Here is a 9267-nt window from a genome sequence, read left to right on the forward strand (position 1 = left end):
AGCCTATCTGGGCCTCGCCAAGGCCTTTGATACCATCCCCCCACTCTGAAATCATAGATAAACTTACTAAGTTGGGCATTAATCCCTACGTCACTCGATGGGTTGCCAGCTGGCTTACTGACAGAGCCCACACTGTAAAAGTAGCTGACTCCAAATCCAGCTCCAGACAAGTGACAAGTGGAGTACCTCAGGGTTCAGTCCTGGGACCTCTCTTGTTTGGCATCTACTTCTCTGAAGTACAGGCCAACACTAAGGGACTCCAACTAACAAAGTTCACAGATGACTGCAAACTGGGAGCCATTATTGAATCCCCAAATGATGTGGATACTCTACAAAAGGGCTTTACAGAAACAGATGCTTGATGCCAGAGCCATGGGCTCAAGCTCAATGCCAAGAAATGTATAGTTATCCCCTTTGGGAAAAAACATGTACCCATGAATTATCACATAGTTGGCAGTACACTAAACACTGAAAGTGTGATAAGAGACTTAGGGACACAGGTGGACAGTGGTCTCACCTTCAATAACCACATCACCACAACAGTCAGGAAATCCTTCTATGTGGTACACCTCATGACTAAGGGCTTTTTATCCAGAAAAATGGAGGTCATTGTCCCACTGTACTCATCCCTCATTAGACCCATTATAGAATACAAAGCCCCATTTGGTATGTACCTCTCAAGACATTCTGCAACAACTGGAAAGGCCGTAGAAATACCTCACTAAAAGAATCACAGGCCAAAAACATATGCCCTCTGCTGACCACCTTAAAAAACTCCAGCTATACTTAGTCGCATATCGTCTACTCTGAGGTGATCTCTGCTTAACATACAAGGCCATGTCAAACCCAGAGCTGTTGGACATGCTACACTTAAAGAAATCCCAATCCCTCAGAGCCACATGCTCCAGGGATCTAAACCTTGTCATCACAATAAACAAAACATGCTGGAGGGATAGGTTCCTGACCCAGAGACTCCCCAGACTCTGGAATAGACTGCCCATACATGTCAAGCAGAGTGCTTCTTTGGCCCTCTTCAAAAGGAACCTTGATGATTGGATGGGAGAAAGAAATTCACGTCAGTCGCCCTGCTAGACAGGGGTCCTGGGAAGTAAATAGTGTGGGAAGAAATAGCCATGGAATTGTTATGGCTAGGCTTGTATAGGACCTAGGGCCGATAGCCTAGTACCAACCTATGAACCTATGAACCTAAGAGGTAAGAGGTATGTAAACCTCTTGACTGCTGCTGCTACTGCCAGAGTTGGATCACTCTCACTCTTCACTCTCTCTGTCACTCACACACACACTTCGCTTTCATGCATGCATTCACACACACACACACACACACACACACACACACACACACACACACACACACACACACACACACACACACACACACACACACACACACACACACACACACACACACACACACACACACACACACACACACACACACACACACACACACACACACACACACACACACACACACACACACACACACACACACACACACACACACACACACACACACACACACACACACACACACGCACACATAAACACACACACACACACACACACACACACACACACACACACACACACACACACACACACACACACACACACACACACACACACACACACACACAAACATACACACACACACACACACACACACACACACACACACACACACACACACACACACACACATACACACACACACACACACACACACACACACACACACACACACACACACACACACACACATACACACACACACACGCGCACACACACACACACACACACACACACACACATACACAAACACACACAAATACACACACACACACACACACACACACACACACACACACACACACACACACACACACACACACACACACACACACACACACACACACAAACACATTTTTTCTGTTATATTTAGATTTTACACTCGCTAAACAACAAAAGCACTGCTTAGTGTGTGTAAAATGATGGTGGCCCTTCTGTTTTCTCAGTCGGAACTCCATGGCAGCTTGATATATTGCTGTGAAGTGGCGGACTCATTTTTCAGCGGGCATTACTTGTACATTAATACCCTGCTGGAGACCGTTCCTTCTCCAGTCAGGATGCTGATGTACAGTTTGCCCAATTCCTAAATGCGCTTACATTATACAATGACAGCATTCTCAGTAAAGTTGTAGGAGGAGGGCCATGAGGCAGAGCTCCTGCGGTATCGAGGTCAGATGCAGTGACTGCAAGCTCTAAATTGTAAGAAAGAGAAAAACTCTACTAAATTGTAATAGTATACTGAGGCAATAAACTCTCTACTTATTATACAAAAAGAGATGGATGAAGGACCACTGTAAGCCAGAGCAAGAGAATACAAGGGAAGTATAAGAGTAGAGTGATAGTAAGAATGTTTATGAATGAAAGAATAAAGTAGTTCTAGCAGGAGGTACACTGATAGAGAACCACAGTAATACAGTGGAAATATACCGCTGTATTGAGCAACTTATCAGAACATGGGACTACAGTGATAAGTGCAATATAAAACCATCAGTCAGTAAACATTCATAGGATCAAATAGTATATCAAAACAGTGTTATACGTGTACCAGAACAACAGCAGCTCACATTACATACATATGTGTTAAAGGAAAACATGCTCAGTATACATAAAGCCTATCTGATCTGAATGAAATTGTTAAAAATATAACACACTACCTCTTTTTTTTCCTGTTAGGTACAGCTTCACTGTATTCTGTAGACACTGAAAACCCTTACCCTGATTCAAACAAGCTACTGCAGTCATCTCTCTCACTTCAGATATGGGTACAGCAAAGGCAGTGGTATGGGAAGAAAGGGCTACTGGTGATGGGTCATCTAGTGAACCACCAGTCACTGAGATGTAGGAGTTCCCATCAACTTTTAGGGAGCTGAGCAACTCAGAAGAGTTTCCATGTGGTGCAGGACCTTGGAGCAAAGGTGAAGTATACCCAGAGTATTTCCACTTCTTATGTACCAGGTATACCATTCTCATATTTACTATGTCCACCTTTACAATTGGTATAACTTCTTTGGTTATAATACCTCGATCAAATATTTTGTCTGAATACATCTGGCACTGAAGTACAATGATCATCTTCACATGGTTTGGGCATACTTTTGTATTAGTCATATGTATTACAGTCTCTGAGAATATAGCATTTGCATGTGTGGTTGAGTTCTTTTTACTTAGTTATCATCTTCTATTATATGTTTATTTTTCTTTTCTTTTTGTTTTTCTTGGAGTATTCACATGCGATGCATTGTCTAGCAACAGCGCAGTGGACCTATTTCTGTCTGATTCTAGAGGAAAGCTATCCTTTTATGACGACAGCAGTGATGAACTGTAATAGTCTGGGGTTGCATGGGGCATGTAGGGCACAGGACTGTGGCTCCTATGTCCTCTATCCACAGTATGGACTCAGTCAGTAATCATATGCATACCTATGGCACACAACCATGTGACAGTGGACAGGTTGTTGGGGACATGGTTAATCATGGTAGTATGGTTACCCCACTGGCAGACCTGACAGAATCTCCCCCTAGCCATTGTGAGGGTGATGTACCACACAGGGTTGTCTGCACAGGTGGTCAGTGAAGGTATGCTTACCATCCTTCCCTAACGCTAGTGTGTCAGTATCTGCCATTTAATGTATGCACAGAACTATCATGGGGCACACGCAAGTTCCACCATAGCTTTAGAAGAGATAGTCAGACTGCTGCATATTATGCATTCTGACATATGAGATTGCATGAACCATATGTGTTGCCTCTTGGACTGGATAAATAAGTCCCTTGACTGTTTACTGTCTGTTCTAAATCATCTGTTGGGAAGGAGTAGAATCCACAAATCCATTTTGCTGGTACATTGTCAGATGTTAGATGACATGGCCTTGGATGTGCTCTGACAGTGATAGCACTTCCACTGCAACATCACTGGTGGATGTGTCAACTCATACATGGTCGTCCACTTGGTAATTGATGTGGACATAGTCATGATGACAGCTTGTCCAAAAGACATTGTTTCTGTTGCTGGGGGCATCTGATATCAACTTGATCCTCTACCATGCACAGCTCACACCTGTCCTGGAAGCCAGACCATAGTGCTAGCCAAATGCTGTGCATGTGTCTTTGCAGACTCCCACACACACACACACACACACACACACACACACACACACACACACACACACACACACACACACACACACACACACACACACACACACACACACACACACACACACACACACACACACACACACACTCACATGCAATTTAAAATGGACTTCACCACATCTGGAGATACAGGCTGTGAGAGTGCATAACTGCTATTAGCTCATGTCTCTCAATCCCACACAGTTCCTCTTTGTAAGATTTGCCCTACTATATCCCCCTCACATACACATAAACACACACATTGTGTAAATAATTATGACTGCACCCTGCCCTTTGCACAGTCTGCAACTTAGGGCTGCCTGTGTCTGATGCACAGTGTGGCCACTTAGTGCTTGGTTAGTCAAAGTCTTGTTTTCCTTTGGATACATAATCATTTGTAATTTTTATTTAATATGCTTGCCTTATGTAGTGGTAGCAGTAGCAGTAGTTGGGTAGGACAGCTTGCTCTCCAACTTGTGTAGGTGATGCAGATGATGCAGAAGATGCTGAGAGGGCCCTGTCCTCTGTAGGGGGGTCTCACTTGAGCTAATTATGTCTAATACACATAGTGAGCAGGCATTGCATGGTTCAAGCAAAGTACTTCTTTGCATTGTACAACTGCAAATTATTTGTGTCATAATATATTTTCTTATGCTTTTTTACTTATATTGATGCATAGATATCTTGCTCATCCACCAGTGCAGATGATACTGACACTTCCCTACCCATTGTGGAGCTATTTGACATGGGACAATTTTGCGTAATGCACAGAGTGGCCACAAAATGCATAGGAAAGCAATAGCCTGTTGTGTATGAATGCATCATCCTTAGTGACTGTATTTGCTGAATATATTAATTTCTCTTACGATATTCCTGTATAGATATCACTGATTTTACTTACTGCATACTTTGGTTTATTCATTGTATGTCGTGTATATTACAGGTTCATCACTCAGCTTTGATACTGCTCCTGAGAACATCCTAGCCTGTTGTTGCCTATGTCTGATACTCACAACTGACAGCTAGTGCATGAGTAATAAAAAGTCTGCTTTGTTTGTTTGTATCAGTGTTACTGATAGTATCAGGTTAGCTCCTATGTCATTTAAGTGGTGAGTGTATGTGCAATTTGCTGCCTCTTAGCCTGTGCCGTGGCATATTGTGCACACCTCTCTCTGCCAAAACTGTCCCCTGCTGCTCCCTGTGCTACCAGGCTATAACTCATTCCACACCTTTCAGCCCCAAAACATGGACCAAAGCTCCAAAGATGGTGGTGTCTCCATATTCATAAAGGATATGCATACTTCCAGACTTGTAGCCCAGCATAATGCATCTGAGATACTTCAGGTACAACTAACATTGGGTAAAATGGCGATCCAGGTCATAGCCTGCTATAGGTCCCCAACCATGTCCCTACACTCTTACTCCACATTCCTAAGCACCCTGGAATCTATCAAGGTCCAACCCAACACTCTCCATCAACTGGAAAAACTACTCAAGCACCAATACACTGGCTCAACACTTCCTGAAATACATCAATTCCAATGCCCTGGACCAGCTCATTCTGACCCCGACTAGAGGAAGCAACATACTTGACCTGGTTATTACGAACATGGGTGACCATTGCTCTACACCAGTAGTCACTCCCTTCCTGGTCAGATCCGACCATAAACTAATCACCATGGAAATCTACATCTCACCCACATCCCCCGCAAAGGTAACCACCTTGAAAAACTTCTCCAAATCTAACTTTGGGCTCCTAAAAACAGAGGTGGCTAACTTCATGCCACCCATGCCAATGGAAAATAGCTGCATGACTGCTGAATCATACACCAATGCACTGTATGAACATGTACATAAATGCATGGAACTAACCATACCCAACAGAGCCAAGACTCTCTCCTCCAAAAAAAGGAAGCCAATCTGGTGTTCCCCTGCATTAATAAACACTGCAACAGAAGGAAGAAACTGTTGCAGAAAAAGGTGAAGTCCCAAGACTGGAAAAACTCCCTTATTAGCCTCAACAAAAAGCTGAGAGCCCTCATCAAATCCAACAAAGCCAAGTATGAAGGCAGAACTGCAGCAGACACTAAAAACAATCACAAAGCCTTCTATAGCTATATCAAGAACTTCCATGAGAATACCCAGATTTGCTCTGAGTTACTGCACTATGGTACCTACTATACTGAGACAACAGATATTGCCAACATACTTGCCGACAGATTCAGTGCCAACTTTACCCCCCAAAAGGATCAATCACAATGCTGGAAGAATGCCAGGTACCCAGCATTACTGCAGCACAGGTTAAAGCTGCATTGTCCAAGGCCATAAATACAGCTTCCATGGGACCTGATAATATCACAAGTAAAACCAGAGACCTGTATTTAACCTGATAATATCCCTGGCTGTGTTCTACATGAACTACAAAGTGAACTGTTACCACATCTATGTGCCCTGTTCATTCACAGCCTCAACTCAGGCTTTGTCTCTACTGAATGGTGCACTGCTACAGTTATCTCTCTCCATAAAGGAGGAGCAACTACAGACACTGGGAATTATCACCCCATTAACCTGATGAGTCTGATATGTAAAGCTATGAAGATCATCATCATGGACCTGATTAACAAAAATATAAGAAATCTCCAAACTCTAGACCCCACGCGATTTGGGAGATCATGCCTGCTCAACCTGGTTGACTTCTTTGAGTCAATCACCAGAACTGTGGATGAAGTTAAGGCAGTGCATGCAGCCTAACTCAATCTGACCAAGACCTTTGACACCATTCCTCATGCAGGAATTATTGATAAACTCACCAAACTAGGCATCAACTCCTATATCACTAGGTGGGTTGCAAATTGGCTCACAGATAGAACACACAGTGTGAAAATAGCGGACTCCAAGTCAGACTGCTGACCAGTCATGAGTGGAGTCCCACAGGGGTCGGTCCTGGGTCCTCTGCTGTTTGGCATCTACTTCTCAGAAGTCCAGGCTAACACAAAGGGACTCTGGCTGACCAAGTTCACTGATGACTGTATGCTGGGAGCCATTATTAACTCCCCAACTGATGCAGACATTCTACAGAAAGGCCTCACTGAGACCAATGACTAGTGTTGAAACCATGGCCTTGAGCTTAATGCCAAATAATGTGTCGGCATTCCCTTTGGTAAAAACTCAGTTCCCACTAATTACCACATCGATGGGAGCTCACTGAACATTGAAGGCATTATAAGAGATCTAGGGATGCAGGTTGACAGCAACCTCTCCTTCAACCACCACATTCCCACTGTGGTCAGAAAGTCCTTTTATGTGGCACATCTCATTGCCAATAGTTTTGCATCCAGAAAGAAAGAGGTCATCATCTCTTTCTACTCTTCCCTCATTAGACCAATCATTGGGTATAATACCCCATTTGGCATGTACCTCACTAGACACCTGCAACAGCTGGAGAGGCCAGAGAAGTACCTCACAAAGAGGATCCTAGGCAACAGACACATGTCTTACATGGACAGACTCAAAAGACTGCTGCTATTCTCTGTCTCATATTGCCTACTTAGAGGCAATCTATGCTTGGCTTACAAAGCCATGTCTGACCCAGCTCTGTTAGAAATGCTACATCTAAAAAAATCCCAATCCCTCCGCACCACATGCTCCAGAGACCTCAACCTCATTACCGCAATCAACAGAACATGCTGGAGGGACAGATTCCTTACCCAGAGACTGCAAATGCTCTGGAATAGACTTCCCATACATGTCAAGCAGAGCACCTCACTGTCCCTCTTCAAGAAAAATCTTGATGAGTGGATGGGTAATATAAAGTTCACTCCGGGGATCACTCCAGTTGCTCTACTTGATAGAGGCACTGGGAACTAACGTCGGGTGGCACGATGCCAGAGCACTTCTATGGGCTAGGCTTGTAAATATTCCAGGCCAATTAGCCTAATACACACCTATGAGCCTATGAACTGCTATCTCACTTTTTTGTTTTCCATATTGTTTTGTAATTTATGCATCAACAGCATCATCATCATCTTTATTGTTTTCTATATGATGCAATGCAGTTTGTAAAAAATTATATTTAGTTTAAGGAAAGAGGATTTATAACATTCTGTGTTTCTGTTCAGTTTCCTTCGTTGCCATGTGTCTTGGGATTGTGCATTTGGCAGTCAAGTTAGCACAGTTCTTGCCATTTTTTTTTCATGTTGCATTTCTTTTCTCTACTAACTCAACAGCATTCACAATGTTAATTTCTAAACATTGAGACTGGAAAGTTGAATGTTCTCTTAATCAAGTGTTCTGTACAACTAAGGCCAGAAGATTGAAAAGGTATGGCAGAAAGCAACAGCGTGTTGGTGCTACAGAAAAGGAAGTAGACAGGTACATGGGATCGATAATCCCTGGAGTAGGGGAATATGCCCTTTCCCTGGGGATAGTGCAATCTAGGAGTTTGTATATATGTAATTCACAGGGGGTGTGGTGGGTGCAGGGGGCTTGACACCCTGAACAAACTTTATTAGGTGAACTTCTTCTTCTTCTTCTGTTTAGTGCAGGAGAGATATTGTTTTACCTGCTGGCATAACTTTTCAGTCTTCCAGGTTTCATTGTACTGAATGCTCCATCAAGTGAACTTTCAACTCTCCATTCTCGATGCTTAGAAAGTCAATGTTGTGGTCCGTCAACTTTTTAACATAAATCCACATGTATATGTATATAGACAGATAGATAGATAGATAGATAGATAGATAGATAGATAGATAGATAGATAGATAGGCAGATAGATAGATAGATAGATAGATAGATAGATAGATAGATAGATAGATAGATAGATAGATAGATAGATAGATAGATAGATAAGTAGATGTGGTTCTATTGTGCATGATCGAACCAATTTAATACTGAATTGAAAACATTGACAAAAAAGTGTGAACATGCACAATACTAAAAATGAAAAATATCAAATGAAATAATATTGAGAAAAGAAAACAATTTTTTCTCTCGCTATTAACACTAAAATCCCTAAAACACTAGCCTCAAATTTGTCTAAATAGTG

The sequence above is a fragment of the Protopterus annectens genome, chromosome 14.part0, assembly GCF_019279795.1.
Source record: "Protopterus annectens isolate FY-2018-M chromosome 14.part0, PAN1.0, whole genome shotgun sequence".
Lineage (NCBI taxonomy): Eukaryota > Metazoa > Chordata > Ceratodontiformes > Protopteridae > Protopterus > Protopterus annectens.